The 17,045-nt window shown below is 45.1% G+C and overlaps 1 protein-coding gene across 1 annotated transcript in view; it reads right to left on the bottom strand.

Annotated features, from left to right (window-relative positions):
• Nucleotides 1-2,902, bottom strand: part of MEIOB (meiosis specific with OB domains) — a 37,382-nt gene extending 34,480 nt beyond the window's left edge. Inside the window, exon 1 of the mRNA XM_027527587.1 lies at nucleotides 1,734-2,902. The gene's annotated coding sequence lies outside the window, so the exon portion shown is untranslated. The remainder of the gene's footprint in view (nucleotides 1-1,733) is intronic.
• Nucleotides 2,903-17,045: the final 14,143 nt, after the last annotated feature.

Here is a 17,045-nt window from a genome sequence, read left to right as displayed (position 1 = left end):
GACACAGCTCCTTGACAAGGGAAAGGGAAAGGTGGTGGAGGAACTAGTCCAGTTAAGGTGACCTGGTGGCAATGTCACAGGTAATAGTTGTGGAGTGACTATTATGAGGTTGGCCCTATACTACAGACACTAGATATACATCATCTCCACCCCCCCACCCCCCACTGCTGATTACCACTCTCCAGATAACTCAGCAGCTCTCCTCTCTACAAATGGGACCTGGGACTTTGGCACACAGTTCCGTCTTCCTTGAGCATCCGCTCCAATCCCACCCTCAGATCCTCCCAAGACAAGAGCTTTAACATTTTGGGGGTCTCAAAGAGAAGATCTTATCACCCTACTTCAAGTATCCCCAGCCTCTATTCCTTCTCTCAGCATTCTTAATTCTCTCATTACAGGGTGGGGTTCAGGATGACAGGGCTGTGCCTTGCCTTGCCCTTACTGTGTCCTACAGTGCCTAGTTAGGCTAGCACCTCAGGCATAGTAGCTGCTAGCTATTTGTTGACTAAATTAATGAGCAAGTCCTAAAAGAAACCTGATTTGTAATTTGAGAATAATATTGCTACAATTAACTTTCTGGATAAACAGAATTTTAGTTAATAACTAATTTTACATTTATATCCAGCATTTAAATTACAGAAACAAGTACAAATTGTAACCTACTATTCTAGATCAACAGAGCTTCCAAAGACCTGGCATGGATGGTCCTATATAATCTTCTAGTTTATTCTACAGACCTGTGCTGGGGCTGCTACAGAGAAATCCTCTTATGTGGTTATTTCTGTACGTGAAAATCCCCCCGAACTTCCATCACAAACCAAAGACTTTTTTTTTTTTTTTGACAAACTTTGACAAAGTTGGCCACCTTGCCTAGAGGGGAACAGCTGTTCAATTATTTTTATAAATCCAATTCAAAAGGGTAGTTTTTACTCCTTCAGTGGGAACTCAGCAAGTTTTGTATATTCTGGGTTGGCCATAACAAAACGGGGAACCGCCCATCTCTGGAGAACTCACCAGCATGGAGACAAAAAGAGCACTTGCTAGTAAACTTTCAAGGTAGTCTTAATTTTTTTTTTTTAAACCAAACACTGCTTTGAAAAAAAGAACGAAAGAGAGGGAGGAAGGGACATGACTTGCACACAGAGATTAAAAACCGTCCCTTTTAAACCCTCCACGCTTTAAAATGTACCTGAAGATTCCAAATCTAGGACATTCTAGAACAGGGAGCACTGTGGAGAGGGCGCCTGAGGTGGCGGGGAGCGGGGTGTGAGTCGTGGGTGGGGGCCTCCAGGGCCAGTGCCCGTGCGCACGTGTCCGCACACACCTGTCAACCCCACAGAACGGCCGCGCGTCAGCCAGGCTGGGAGTGGGGGGAGCGGGCGGGTGACGCACTGAGGTACCTCAGAACGCGCTTATCCCCCCCGCATCGATTACACCCGCGCGTCTACATGCGCCGCGCCACGCGAACGAGCACACTCCACCCGTGTCCTGTGTGTTCCTACGTGACTGTGACTCCGCGGGTGTGGACTGGAAGCCGGCGTCAGCTGCCCACTTCGCACCCCGGGGCGTCCCCCGAACCGCAACCCGCCGGCTTCCACCTCTCGAGGGCACCGGGGTGACCGCCACCCGCGGGCAGCCGGGAAGAGAGACCATTCCCACCGCGGACGTCGCGGCCCAGAGGCCTGCCCTCAGGAACAGACGACGGCCCGCCGCCCGCCGCCACCCGGTTTCACCTCAGCGTTCTCGCCAGCTGCTCCTAGGAGCGCTCGCCTAGACGCTCTCGCTCTTGGACAGCAGCCAGCCACACGCAGGCCCCGCCCAGACGCCTCCCCCGCTCGGCCGGAATTCGGCTTCTTCTCCACAGCGCTTTCTGCCCACAGCCCCGGCGCTCGACGGTCGCCGCGGGAGGACACCCTTGGACCGTTAGCCCAGGCCCCGCCCTCGCCGATCTCAGACTCCGCCCACTCCTGGGCTCTGCCCAGCCCCCGAGTTCTGATCCCGCCTCCAGATCCGACTCCACGCATGCCTCTCCCACCGATCTCAGACTCCACCCACGCTCTGACTCTGCCCCGCCCTCAGCTTCGACCCCGCCCCGCCCCCCTCTGCAAACTCCGGTTCCACTCACTCCCTGACTGCCCAACCCAAGCTCTGCTGACTCCGCCCACTCCTGGCCCCGCCCCTCACCTCGCCCTGACTCCGCCCTCAGCCCCGCCTTGCGGCTCCAGACGCCTTGAGGGTCGCGGTCCCTCTGCAGTCTGAATAGTGAGGAGAGAGAGACTCGGGAGACTGGCCGCGGGTGGTTCCCGTTTCTTTGCTTTCCCGGGGGCCCGAGCCTGTCCTCCAGTCTCCCGAGCGGGACTCCGGGCTGCTAAAAACCAGGTGTCCAGGAAGATGCTGGGGATCTTTTCTGCTGAAACAGCAGAAATACAGGAGACATTGCTATAGAAAGTGCAGCAGCTGAACGCACAGCTACAAACATGTGCTAAGTGTAGCCGGGGAAATCTGGAAAAGCCTGCGTGTCTACTCAGCAGCCTAGTTGTGAGCTAGCAGGATGTTCTGACTGGGGAGAGGTGGATCGAGTGTAGCAGGGATCTGTTAGTTCTTACGCGGCATGTGACTCTGGATCTCAGTGAAAGAAGAGAGCATGGAAGAAAGAACGGTGCACGGTTGCTGATAAAGCTTCTAGAAGAGGAGCGGGTGTTGGATGCAGACTTGTCACCTGCTGGGGGAGTGTGAACAAAGGCCAGGCTGCTAGATCGATAACGCTAAACCCTGATGATGCTATTTGTATCATTTCAGATGCATACATATAGATATACACTGTATGTATAATTTGATCTGCTAAATATTGGGCTTTGGTGAACGTGACAAAACATTCGCCAGGCTTTTTAGTTAGTACCGTTTGGAAATCTTTTTAGTTTAATGACATAAATTTTTGTTGAAAGAGGAAGACCCCTGGAGAAGGAAATAGCTACCCACTCCAGTATCCTTGCTTGGAGAATTCCATGGACAGAGGAGCCTGGAGGGCGACAGTCCATGGGATCAAAGAGTTGGACGTGACTGAGCGACTAACACATAAAAGAGTACTAAATCAGGGGCAAATAAGTTAAGATCCAAAAACTAAATTCTTAAAATTTGTCACCAGTTACTGTCCACTTGTAGCATTACTTAAATTATTGAAATTCTTTCTTTAACAGGAAAAACAATTTTGGTACTTATTATACAGCTATGTACTGCAAAAGAGAAGTGCAACATCAGGGGCAAGTCTTATGTTGTTATCAAAACATAGTTTTATGTTGCATCTTTTTTTTTTTTTTTGCTGTGTTGCTCTGTTTCCAGGATTTTGGTTCCCCCATCAGCAACTGAACCCCAGCCCCCAACAATGAGAGCACCAAGTCCTAAACACTGGACCTCCAGGCAGTTCCCTCCTTTGTTATTTTTTAATTTCCCAAACAATGGTAGAAAGAAAAATAAAGTACCTGCATTCCTGCTGCTTAAATAAAGTTAAAAAAATTTTTTTCTTATTCCTTTCCACTCTTGTCTTTACAAGCACATACCTTGATCTTTCCAAAAGAAAAGGTAATGCCTTACCTGGCATTCTTAGTCTATTCTAAAGGGGGAAAAAAGGGTATAAAAAATAATTTGTATGCATTTTTCATTTGAGCCTCACTGGGGGAGTAAAATTTTAAATTTTCATTTGCATTTTTTCACATTTTAGCAAATTAATTTTAGCTGAAAGGTATCTAAGATTAAGCAAGTATAGTCAACTTCACCAGGACACAATAGGCTTTTCATAAGATGTGCTGCTTTGAAATACAAGCCTGAAAGAGTGGAATTGTTTGATGTTAATAATGAAATTGGGACACCCCCCCTTGTTACATAAAGAATTCATCTCTTCCATTTTTATAGCAATTCCATTCTTAACAATAGAATTGACTTGTCAATACACTTTGGATGGATATGAACAGAAGCAAAGACAGGGAACGCCTAGCCTCACCACTTGATGTAGAAGTCGAGGGTGAGTGAACAAAGGTCAACATTGAAATTGCTTGCATGTCTGGCTAAAGAAAATGGTGTGAGGCCACACCCATCACCTCCCTGGAGCATGCCAGCTGTCAGGCCATTGAGGAGCATGTCACAAAGGGGTGACAGGCAAAGCATGTAGCAATCAACTTCACACCTACTAATCGCTGGGGTGGGGGGGGAATGACAATTATTTTAATGAATTACAAAACCACCTTTTATTTATTCAACAACAAAATAACTTTTGTAAAGTTGGTCCAGTGATTACACATCCTTCCCAGGAGCTGAAATACTGACAACTCAATTACTAGTCTCGCTCTCCACTCCTCCATCTAAAATGAGACCAGCCAATAAGGGGAAAGAATCTGAAAAAAATATATGGGGTGGTGGCTTCCTTGGTGGCTCAGTCTGGTGGCTCACCTGCAATTTAGGAGACCCGGGTTTGATCCCTGCATCAAGAAGGTCCCCTGAAGAAGAAAATGGTAACCCACTCTAGTATTCTTGCCTGGGAAATCCCATGGACAGAGGAGCCTGGTGGGTTACAGTCCAGAGGGTCACAAAGATTGGACACGACTTAGCAACTAAACAACAAGAAATATGCACTAGGAAACCAACATGGCAAGGCAAATAGAAAAAACAAGGCAAATGCCAGGGCAACTTTGCTTCCAGCCTCTAGCCCTCGGTGGTCTAGCAGCTGGGATTTCTAATTTTCATCCAGGCTGAAGTGAAGTTGCTCAATTGTGTCCAACTCTTTGCAACCCCATGGACTGTAGCCTACCAGGCTTCTCCGTCCATGGGATTTTCCAGGCAAGAGTACTGGAGTGGGTTGCCATTTCCTTCTCCAGGGGATCTTCCCAACCCAGGGATCAAACCCATCTCCTGCATTGTAGGCAGACACTTTACCCTCTGAGCCACCAGGAAACCAAAACACTTGTTTTTTCTTGCATGGAACTGAGCCACACTATCCCCAAGGTGTGCCTGTCATTGGTGTCTGGTCCATGCTATGCATCCTTTCTGCACTCTGCACGCCTGCCCTGTGCTGTACCAAAGAGAACGTGCTGAGGGAAGAAGAGTGGAAGAAGAAGCTCTTCAGCACTCAGAGCACAGGTGTCCCTTTGGGGAGGAGAATACAGTTGCCCCCCAGCCTGCCCCACCAGAGGGTTACTCCTGGGACAACACAGGGAAGGGCCCCTCTCTCTGGAGGGCTGTCATGGGCCAGGTTCATCACAGTTTATGTTAGGCATAAACTGAAAGTCGGACTCGAGTTGACAACAACAACAGAGTCCAAATTACTCCAAGCTAAGAGTACGAGTGTTTGGGAAAAGCCAACTTCCACATGCAGCTCTACGCTTTCTTTCCTCTGGGTGCAAATCCCGGGCTCTGTTCTGTGTTTGCTTTATGACTTTGCTCAGCACTCAATATCCTGTCTGTGTTGTTCACATGTTGGCCAAATACTAAAAGATGAAAGAGAAAAACTCAACAACAAGACATTTTTATTTTTAATTGTAAAAGGACCATGGATATTTCTCAGCGTGCTTAATTCCAACACACATCGGCCAGAGTTCTCTCATCTTAGCTGTTTTATCGCACACTTGTCTAAATGAGAAAATAAATGAATTCTAGAAACTAAAAGTCAAGCTATCTGGTCAAAATTTCACTTTTGCCATTAATTAGCTGTGTCAGTCAAGACTCTCTGAGCTTCATTTTCCTTATCTGTCAAATAAAAGGTTTGGGCAGACCCAAGGGACAGATGAACCTGTGAGGGAAAGGCTCTCTATTTATCTGTGTGTTTGTTGGTCTCTTCTGGATGCACAGTTTTGGAAAGCTTGTTCATGTCAGATTTCTCCCTTGGCTAACGTGACAACTGGGCTTCTCAGGTGGTGCTAGTGGTAAAGAACCCACTTGCCAATCAATGCAGGAGACATAAGAGACGCAGGCTCCATCCCTGGGTTGGGAATATCCCCTGGAGGAGGGCACGGCAGCCCACTCCAGTATTCTTGCCTGGAGAATCCAACGGACAGAGGAGCTTGGTGGGCTACAGTCCATAGGGTCGCAGAGTTGGACACGACTGAGGTGACTTAGCATGCAAGATAGCAACTGGCCAAGAGCTGGTGTTTGCTGAGTGAATCGTTCGATAATCATGAATAACATCAACTTCTAAAAGGTGACACTGCTGAAAGGGGGGACGTTTTGCTCACTTGGGGTGCATAGAGGCTGCTATATGTATTGAGAGGAGATAAACAGATTTGTATCTTAGGGCTTTTTCAAGTTCTTTCTAGTCCTAACTTAGCTGACTGTAGTGGTCTTAGAAGAGTTATTGAAGTCCATGTAAAATGTAAATAAACATGACTCCTCACCCTTTTTTATTTTAAACTCCTAAGGGACATAGTGTACTCCTCCCTATGAAGTAACAGATGGGAGAGACTTCCTTGGTGGTCCAGTGGCTAAGACTCTGGGTTCCCAATGAAGGGGACCTGGGTTCAATCCCTGATTGGGGATCTAGATCCCATATGCTACAGTGAAAATCCTGCATACTGAAACTAACATCCTTTGCAGCCAAATGAATAATTACTTTTAAAAAAAGGAAATAACAAATGGGAAATTAAGGATGGCTGCATTCCATTGATAACCATCACTAAAACAGGTTGCAAAATACTTTAACTGATATTCCTGGCTGATAGTATTCTGGGACCAGGTAGGCTATGAAAACAAGTTGAAATGGCTCCACCATTCTCCTTTCAACTCAATTTTCCCTAAATTAACCAGAGTCTAGTACACAAAAGGGGCTTCCTTTTGGAAGATGGCTCAGACTGTAAAGAATCTGCCTGCAATGCGAGAGACCCAGGTTCGATCTCTGGGTCAGGAAAATCCTCTGGGAAAGGAATTGCTACCCACTCCAGTATTCTTGTCTGGAGAATCCCACAGACAGAGGAGCCTGGCAGGCTACCATTCATGGGGTCGCAAAGAGTCAGACAACTGAGCAACTAAACAGAAGCCATACAGGAAAGAAGCAGAGCACTGTCACAAGTTTCCTGGAGTGTCCATGTGTCTGTCCTTCCTTGGCAGAGCTCAGACCAACAGCCACACAGAGCCCTGCAGCCTCAGCAGTGTTCTATGGGCATCACCAAGTTCCACGCAGGGGACACATCAGGTCATCAGTTGGGGAATTCTCTCCCTCAAATTGGTTTTCTAACAATTTTAATATCATTGGGGGTTGGAGGGGGGAGAAGGGTGTCTCAATTGAAATGTTAAATGAGGTGGAAGGCGTGGAAATGCAACCAAGTAATAAACATTCCAACCCGGTGACACAGTCGGAGTGAACGTTGGTAAAGAATCGTGACAAAGTGTCTTAGGAAGCAGGGTGTGATAGGGAATTTAGGGCTTTATGAGGACTTAAAACAGGCACAATCCTAATGTTAACAATAGGAGTACAGGAAGGGCTGGGCAGGAGGATGAGGAACAGAGGAGAAACATGCAGTGCACAGGTAATGGGGCTGTGCAGACTGAAAAAAAAACCCCAGCAATGAGCTGTGACTTCACATCCGTTACGATGGCTGCAATTAAAGACAGACAATAATAAGTGTTGGCGAGGGTGTGGAGATATCAGAACCTTCCTACACAGCTGGTGGGGATGAAAATGACACATCTGCTGAAGAGAAAAAAAGTCAGGCAGTTCTTCAAAGAGTTACTCAAAGAGTTGCTCAACAAAGAGTTACTGCCTGACCCAGCAGTTCCACACCTAGATATCTCACCAGGAGAACTGGAAATATATGTCTACCCAAAGTTATATATGAATGTTCATAATTCATGTCTGTGTTAGTCACTCAGTTGTATCTGACTATTTGCGACCCTATGGACTGTAGCCCGCCAGGCTCCTCTGTCCACAGGGATTCTCCAGGCAAGAATACTGGGGCGGGTTGCCATGCCTTCCTCAAGGGGATCTTCCCAAACTAGGAATCGAACCAGGGTCTCCTGCATTGCAGGTGGATTCTTTACAGCTGAGCTACCAGGGAAACACATAATGACCCCAAATGCAAACAATTCAAATGTCCCTAAACTAATGAATGGATATACTTAGAAATAGTTAAAATGGTCTATCCATACAATGGAATATTATTTGGCCATAAAAAGGGATTAAGTACTGGGACTTCCCTGGTGGTCCAGTGGTTAAGCTCTGCACTCGCAGTACAGGGGGCACAGGTTTGATCCCTGGTTGAGAAACTAAGATCCTGCATGCTTCACAGTGTGGCCTAAATAATTAATTAATAACTTTAATTTAAAATAATTTATGTCTTGATTACCTATTGAAAAATTGTTTGTTTGTTTTTTTCAAAAAGAAATGAAATCACTGATACTTATTACACCAAGAGGGCCTTTTTGAAACCATTATACTAAGTGAAAGAAGCCAGTCACAAAGAGACACAGGTTGTCTGACTGTGTTATATGTGCTATGTGCTAAGTCGTTTCAGTCGTCTCTGACTCTTTGTGACCCTATAAACTGTAGCCTGCTGGCTCCTTTATCCATGGAATTCTCCAGGAAAGAATACTGGAGTGGGTTGTCATGCCCTCCTGATCTTCCTGATCCAGGGATCAAAACTGAGTCTCTTGTGTCTCCTGTGTTGGTAAACGGGCTCTTTACCAAAGAGCCTGGGAAGTCTGCACTTACATGAGTCATCTTGCACTTACTGCTGCTACTGCTAAGTCGCTTCAGTCGTGTCTGACTCTGTGCGACCCCATAGACGGCAGCCCACCAGGCTCTGCCATCCCTGGGATTCTCCAGGCAAGAACACTGGAGTGGGTTGCCATTTCCTTCTCCAATGCATGAAGTGAAAAGTGAAAGGGAAGTCGCTCAGTCGTGTCCGACTCCTAGCGACCCCATGGACTGCAGCCTACGAGGCTCCTCCGTCCGTGAGATTTTCCAGGCAAGAGTACTGGAGCACTTATATGAGATGGCCATAATAGACAAACCCTTAGAGACAGAAAGTAGATTACTGTTTGCCTAGGGTTGGGTGGGGGATGAATGTGTAAGGGGTTTCTTTAAGGGGTGATGAAAATGTTCTGGAACCAGATAATTGCACAACTCTGAATATACAAAAAACCATTCAATTGCATACTTTAAGAGGGTGAATTGTATGATATATGAATTCTATCTCAGAAAGCCATTATTTTTTTAAAATGAGCCTCAGATTTCCTCACTGTTCTTGTGGAAACTATGAGCCAGGGAACTATGACCTTCTGGGATTGGAAAACCCAATGCTTCAAATCTGCTGAGAACATACAGAAATTTTGACACCATCCTGAAAGTTCTGGTTTATGGACGAGGAGGAGAAAAATGGTACCCCTGTATAACACATTTTGTGATCTGAGTTTAAATTTGAGTTTCCCCAGCATGAATTACATTTTTTTTTTCAATTACGTTTAAAGACACACCAAAGGTTTCTTTGCTATCTATTATTTAATTCTTGCCATAGTTATGAGGCCATGAATAGAAGACACGAAGTTTTGTTTTTCAATTTGTTGATCGAAAGCAATCAGCTTATTAAAAAAAAATTAAGATTAAAAAAATCATTGGTTACACTTGAAACTAACACTGTAAATCAACTATAGTCCAATATAAAGTGTATGTGTGTGTGTGTGTGTGTGTGTGTGTGCACACGCGTGAGAGCTCAGTGGTATCTGACTCTTTGCGACCCCACGCACTGTTGCCCTCCAGGCTCCTCTGTCCATGGACTTTTCCAGACAAAAACACTGGAGTAGGTTGCCATTTCCTTCTTCAGGGGATATGCCCAAACACCAGGATCTCTTGCGTCTCCTGCAGTGGCAAGTGGGTTCTTTACCTCCGAGCCACCTGGGAAGCCCATAATCCAATATAAAATAAAAATGTAGAAAAGAGCCTGGGAATTGGCACAACATTTTATGTTTTGCCCCTAAATTAAATGTTATTTTGATATTTATATGTTGAGTTGTATGGGGGAAAAGTTATCTGTATGTGGTCTCATGTATTGTTGCGAAAAAAATCACTGATGCTTTTTCTTCGTGTCTTAGTGTTTGGGCACACTGACGTCAGCTTCCAAGGGCTATCTAGTAGAATTCCAGGACTTTTGGCTTTTCTTCTTAGCATTCTTGAAATAAAAACTGACTATATTTTATTATTGAATGATAGCATATGATGTCAGACAATATTTGTATAGATTTTACCACTCAGCTTTAGAACAGATGGTGGTAAGAAGGAGTTCATTCTCTCCCTGTCTTCACAGCTAAGAATAAAATAGGTCGATACAGTCACTTCTATATCATAAAAATTTTTTCCTCTTGATCAGTCCTTTTCTGACCCCAAGGTCACAGCTATTGCAAAATTTTATTGTGGCTTGACAAATTCTCCATGTCAACTGCATATTACAGGACCTTTCATTTCTTCAATTAAACAAGTGGAAATGGATACCACCTGTGCTCTCATATTTATGATGTCAATAAAGCCCACCATAATTACACTGTGCTGTTGAAAAATGGCATGCCAGCAAACTGACAGGCATTTGGGGGTCACCATTTCACACAATACCCACCACTGATCAAGTTATTTCAAAGGCTTCAAGCCACGGATTAATAGGAAAAAAGACTTTGCCTGTCAAATGCTTTCATTTATATTTTGCCAACCACTCCATTAAGCAAAACATATTTATTATATCAGTCTCTTTACAATTACAAGGGGGGAAACTTGAAAACATGTTGAAAAAATGATGCTCTTTGAACTACAATTAGAAAGGAAAAATGCTAAAGTTTACAACAGTGATTCCACATAGATTCACTTTTAAATAATTATTTCCTGAGAGGAGATGTTGATACAGGGTCCATCTTGAATTTATAACTTTTAATACAAATTTTAATTTTTTATCCCACTGGGCAAGACAGTAGAATGTGATCAGGAGTAAGAAATTAGGAATGACGGATTCAAATTCTACTTCTAAGATGCATCTTAGATTATTAACATCTGAAAACCCTTTACCTACTTATGCGAATGTTTCCAGAGTTCTGGTGTGAATATATTAAAAGGTTTCCTATCACAGTGTTTGGGCTTCCCTGATGGCTCAGACTGTAAAGAATCTACCTGAAATGCTGGAGACCCAAGTTTGATCCCTGGGTTGGGAAGATCCCTGGAAAACGGAATGGCTATCCACTCCAGTATTCTTCCCTGGAGGATTCCGTGGACAGAGAAGCCTGGCAGGCTACAGCCCCAGCAGACCACAGAGCTGGACATGACTCAGGGACTAACAGTTGCAGTGTTTAAAAGGGAGTCAACCTATGAAAATAGAAATGTTCCCCAGCTGGATTGGCTTTGTCTTGTGTCAGTGTTCTTTTTGGCAATTTTTAAAAATTAGAGTATAAAGACTGAGTTCTGTTTAAGGTAATAATAAAGTTCTGAAATGGTGATGGTTATAAACCCTGTGAAAGGAAAGTCACTGAATCATACACTTTAGAATGGTCAAAATGAAATAAAAAAAAAGGTTAAAATGGGAACTTCACTGGTAGTAAAGAGCAGATAAGGATCGGTCTGCCCATGCAGCGGACACGGATTTGATCCCTGGTCCGAGAAGACGCCACGTGCTGCAGAGCAGCTAAGCCTGCCCCACAGCCACTGAGCCTGCGCTCCAGAGCCCACAAGCCGCGGCTGCTGAAGCCCAAGTGCCTAGAGCCTGTGCTCTGCTGCAAGAGAAGCCGCCGCAGCGACACCCGAGCTCCTCAGCGAAGAGTAACCCCCAGTCTCTGCACCTAGAGAAGCCTGCGCAGCAGTGAAAACCCAGCACAGCCAAATATAAATACATATTTTTAAAATGGCAAATTTTATGTTACATATATTTTACCACACATAGAAAGATTGAATTCTCCTGGCCCTATGAATGGTATCAACCTGAGGCTAAACATTTCCGAGAAGTCAAATTGCAGTACTTTCCATTTTTCTATCCTCTCGAGGATGGCAGAAACCGGTTTGATAAAACTGAGAGAATTTTTATACTGCTCATTACATTTACCTTTTATCTGGTATACCTCTGAGTATCCTTCTTAAACACCTAGAAGTAGACTATAGCTAAACACTCTTTACTCCACTGTGACATGGAGCCAGGAGAGGCGTCTAGACCAGGGGTCCCCAACTCCTGGGCCACATACTGGTACTGTTCCGTGACCTGTTATAAAGCAGGCTGCACAGCAGGAGGTGTTGTTATCGCTCTTTAGTCGCTAAGTCGTGTCCAACTCCTTGCGACCCCATGAACTGCAGGCTCCCCTGTCCTTCACTATCTCCTGGAGTTTGCTCAGATTCATGTCCATTGAGTTGATGATGTCATCCAACCATTTCATCCTCTGTCATCCCCTTCTCCTCCCGCCTTCAATCTTTTTCAGCATCAGGGTCTTTTCCAATGAGTCAGCTCTTCACATCAGGTGGCCAAAGTATTGGAGCTTCAGCTTCAGCATCAGTCCTTCCAATGAATATTCAGGGTTGACTTCCTTTAGGATTGACTGGTTTGGGATGTTTTTTTAAGTCCAAATAAATGGATGAATAAAAGCAGTCCTTTCGATGTCTGCATCTTCTGCAAATAAGTAACTGTGCAATCCAACTCTAAAAGACGTTGAAAATATCAAGACCCAGAAGAGAGAGTTTTGGAAGCTGGGAGAACAAAATACACCATCTAGACAGGCTGGCAGACTCTATCCCATGGACTAAATCTGGCCTCCACCTGTTTTTCTGACTGGAGAACCATTGGATAGTTTTCACATATTTTAATGGTTGAAAAAAATCAAAAGAAGAATAGTATTTCACAACATGTGGGAATTATACGAAATTCAAATGTGTCTATAAAGTTTTAATGGACACAACCACCATATAGTCTAGAGTTGCCTTCACACCTCAGTAACACATTCGGACAGTTTCAACTGGTACCATGTGTGTGAGAGTATGTTCAGTCGCTTCAGTCGTGTCTGACTCTTTGTCATTGTATTGACTATAGCCCATCAGGCTCCTCTATCCTTGGGATTCTCCATGCAAAAATACTGGAGTGAGTTGCCACACCCTCCTCTAGGGGATCTTCCTGACCCAGGGATCGAACCCACATCTCCTGCTTTGCAGATGGATTCTTTACCCACTGAGCCAGCTGGGAAAGCCCAACAGAGACTCTGCTGCTGCTGCTGCGGCTAAGTCGCTTCAGCCGTGTCCGATTCTGTGCGACCCCATAGACGGCAGCCCACCAGGTTCCCCCGTCCCTGGGATTCTCCAGGCAAGAACATTGGAGTGGGTTGCCATTTCCTTCTCCAATGCATGAAAGTGAAAAGTGAAAGTGAAGTTGCTCAGTCGTGTCCGACTCCTAGCGACCCCATGGACTGCAGCCCACCAGGCTCCTCCGTCCATGGGATTTTCCAGGCAAGAGTACTGGAGTGGGGTGCCAGAGACCCTATGTCCTACTAAACTTAAAATGCTATCTGACCTAGGTGGCTCAGTGGTAAAGAATCCACCCGCCAAAACAGGAGACACAGAGATGAGGGTTCGATCCCTGGGTCGGGAAGATGCCCTGGGGTAGGAAATGGCAACCCACTCCAGTATTCTTGCCTGGAAAATCCTATGGACAGAGGAGCCTGGAGGGCTACAGTCCATGAGGTTGCAAAGTTAGGCACGATTGAGCACACACACACAGTTTTATAGAAAAATTTTATTGACTCCTCTTCTAAATACTCTCTGGGCATAAAAAGTTTTCCATTGGTGGCAGAATTGAGCAAGGTGGCTAGTCTTAGGTGGAAATCTTATTTACACGTGTTAAAAACAATGCTGTATCTCAGTAAGTAAAAATTAGCCTTCAAAAAGTACAACTTGCCCTCTTGGGGGATCCTTTCCTGGGAGTTCTTTTATGATCAGAGCATAAAAATCAATGGTTTCTATAAAGAAATTGCCTTATGGTCAACCTGGCTGAAATGCACTGATTATACAAAGTGGTGGGTAATTGCTTTTGAGGGGCTGGAGTGGCAGCCAGTGTGCTTCAGGAACACGTTGCTGGCTTGTGAGACAGATTGAGCCATGATGTTTTGGAGGGCTTGGTTTCTCTCCATAAATTAAAACTCTGTGTTACTAGCAAAAGTAGGGTTAGGATAGGTTGAAACTCAGGTTTAAAGGCTCGGCTCCAACCATTCTGACACTTTGCCAGGAAACTGTGACCATTGGCACTTAAGAACCCCTGTAAAAGTGCTCTTTAAAAATCTTGAGTACATACTATCAAAAAAACCTATAGTAAAAATGTCAATAAGCAGGGGGAAATTACTCCGTGTCTAAAGTTATTGACACCAAGATGTTCGTGGCGTTTCATTTTACTCCAGTGCGTGACCCCACATGTTAGCCGCCACAGTAATGGCTCCGTAGAAGCTAAGGAAACCACAGAGCACAAAGCTCGAAGAAATTTTTATCATTCCCAGGTTTCTGACTTAGCGCTGAAAGGTCTCGCTTTGGGCCCTTCTCTGGTTTTAATTGCCTTTTTGCACTTATTCCTAAACATTAGGTTGTAACTTGACACTCACTTCATGTCTCCCCACACCTTGAGGGCAACAAGTTATTGTTTCATAAAAAGTGCAGTTAAACATGAGTACCGCTGTACCGGATCCATCACCGATTCCACAGTGATACCCCTGATACTTAGTGATCGAGAAACCATCAACTCTGACTCCTTACTCCTTGTCCCGATGTTTCTCCTTTTAGATCAATTCTTTCTCCTTATTTCTCAGAGCACTCAAAACAGCTTGGGGGTGGGGGTGGGGTGGATTTCCTTGTCAGCCCAGTGGTTAAGAATCTGCCTTCTTCCCCTGCCCCAAAAGAATCAGCCTTCCAATGCAGGGGATGGAGGTTTGATCCCTGGTCAGGGAACTTAGATCCCACATGCTTCTGGGAAACTAAGCCTGCATGCGGAAACGAGAAAGCCTGTGTGCCACAACAAAGACCCAGAGCAGACATTTTTTTAATAAATTAAGAAAACAGCTTGGAGGATAAAACCCCATTTATGTAAAAGAACGATTACCTAGCGATCAACTACCTACTACTATGTAAGCACCGAAAACGTCACCGCTTAAGACAACCTCCATTTATCATCACGGTTTCTGTGGGTCAGGAATCTGGGCATTCCTTGGCAGGGTTGTCCACTTGGGGTTTGCACAAGGTTGCAATCAAGGTGTCATTAGGGCTGAGGTTTTATGGAAAGGTTCAACCAGGGAAAAATCCACTTCTAGACTCATGTATTGGTTGACAGAACTCAATGCCTCCAGTGCTGAGGTCTGTGGGCCTCAGCTCTGTGCAGGAGGAGGTCCCCAACAGAGCAGATTGCTTCCTCAAAGATCAAGGGCTGAGAAGGCACATAGTCTGCTAACAAGACATGCGTCATAATCTTTTGTGGTCTAATCATGGAATTGATGGCCCTTGACTCAGCTGCATTACTGGGCAGAATCTTGCCCACGCTCAAGGGTCAAAGATAGCCCAGGCATGAATGCCAGGACTCTGGGTCACTGGGAAGCAGCTCAGAGGCTGACCACATGGAAGGGCAGGTGTGTTTTCTTGCTTGATTATACATAGAAGATTTCTGGTAGAACACAGAATAATTTATTAGAAATTTCTGGGAATTCCATGGTGATCCAATAGTTAGGACATGGTGCTTTCACTGCTAAGGGCCCGGGTTCAATCCCTGGTTGGGGGCCTAAGGTCTCACAAACTGCATGGTGAGCCACCCTCCTCTTCAAAAAAGAGAAAGAAAAAGATGGAAATTGTTGGTAGTGTTTACCTCCAGAAATAGGACTAGGGCATCAGAGATAGTGGGAGAAGGATTTTTACTTTTCACTATATACGTTTCTATATTGTTTTACCTTAAAACACAAATGTAGTTTGTTATGTTTTAGTTTTAAATAGAAAAAGGGCACTCAAAGTTATTTTCCAATAACTGTACCTTTTTAAAAAGTAGTCTGGACTCAAAGAATAAAAATCAGTGAACCCAATTCATTTGTGTGCACAAATTAGTAAATAGTACAGAAATGTAAGTAAATATTTAGCAGTAGTATTTTTATAAAATCAAATTATTTTTCCGGACAGCCTAAAAGGGGCATACATCACTCACTTCCCTCACAAACATTTTATTGCATTCAGTCAGCACAGGAGCTAAGAGATAGATCAGGACTAACCCATGTTCTGGAAATTACCTCTAATCATTAGATTGTTTCAGAATTGATGACTACTTTGGCTTCATAAAGGGGCTCATTTCAGTGTCCTGTTTCTCCCCAAGTTTACCCAACATTGCCAGATAAAATACAGGATGCCTAGGATGGCCCTTGTAATATTTGGAAAGAACTTACACTGAATGGCTCAGACAAAGAATCCACCTGCAATACAGGAGACCTGGGTTCGATCCCTGGGTTGGGAAGATTCCCTGGAGGAGGGCACAGCAACCCACTCCAGTTTTCTTGCCTGGAGAATCACCATGGACAGAGGAGCCTGGAGGGCTACAGTCCAAGGGGTCACAAAGAGTCGGACATGACTGAGTGACAAAACACAGCACTTTCACTGAAAAAGTGTTCGGTGTTTTATCTGAAGCCCAGATTTAACCAGGCAGCCTGTAGTTTTATTTGCTTACCTGGCACACAACCCCAAAGTTGGCCCCACTGAGCTAGCACAATGGCTCTGGCGGGGGGCATGGTGATCCTGCCCCCCAGGGAACATTTGGAGATGTTTGGAGACTCCTGATTGTCACAGTGTGATGTCTGGGTGGAGGGGTCAGGTGCTGCTGGCATCTAGCGGGTAGAGGACAGGGATGCTTCTAAACATCCCACAGCGTGCAAACAGCCCCCACAATAAAGACTCCGACCTCAGATACCAGTAGTGCCGACACAGACCGTCCACCCTCACTTCCCCAAACTCAGGCCTGACTCACCGCTGGCCTCCGTGCGGAGCTGTGGATGCTCAGGTGAGTTTAGAAATCATTCTCCAGGTGCTGGCAAGATAGGGGGCTGGGGGT

The sequence above is a fragment of the Bos indicus x Bos taurus genome, chromosome 25, assembly GCF_003369695.1.
Source record: "Bos indicus x Bos taurus breed Angus x Brahman F1 hybrid chromosome 25, Bos_hybrid_MaternalHap_v2.0, whole genome shotgun sequence".
Lineage (NCBI taxonomy): Eukaryota > Metazoa > Chordata > Mammalia > Artiodactyla > Bovidae > Bos > Bos indicus x Bos taurus.
The sequence above is the reverse complement of the archived record's forward strand: the minus strand, read 5'-3'. Positions and strand labels throughout refer to the sequence as shown.